Raw genomic sequence first — 360 nt, forward strand, 5'->3', positions numbered from 1 at the left:
GGAGCCCAGAAAATAAAGTCTGACACTGTTTCCATTGTTTCCCCATCTATTTCCCATGAAGTGATGGGACCGGATGCCATGATCTTCGTTTTCTGAATGTTGAGCTTTAAGCCAACTTTATCACTCTTCTCTCTCACTTTCATCAAGAGGCTTTTGAGTTCCTCTTCACTTTCTGCCATAAGGGTGGTGTCATCTGCATATCTGAGGTGACTGATATTTCTCCTGGCAATCCTGATTCCAGCTTGTGTTTCTTTCAGTCCAGCGGTTTTTCATGATGTACTCTGCATAGAAGTTAAATAAACAGGGTGACAATATACAGCCTTGACGTACTCCTTTTCCTATTTGGAACCAGTCTGTTGT

This window comes from Bison bison, unplaced genomic scaffold, assembly GCF_000754665.1.
Source record: "Bison bison bison isolate TAMUID 2011002044 unplaced genomic scaffold, Bison_UMD1.0 scf7180017864531, whole genome shotgun sequence".
Taxonomy (NCBI): Eukaryota; Metazoa; Chordata; class Mammalia; order Artiodactyla; family Bovidae; genus Bison; species Bison bison.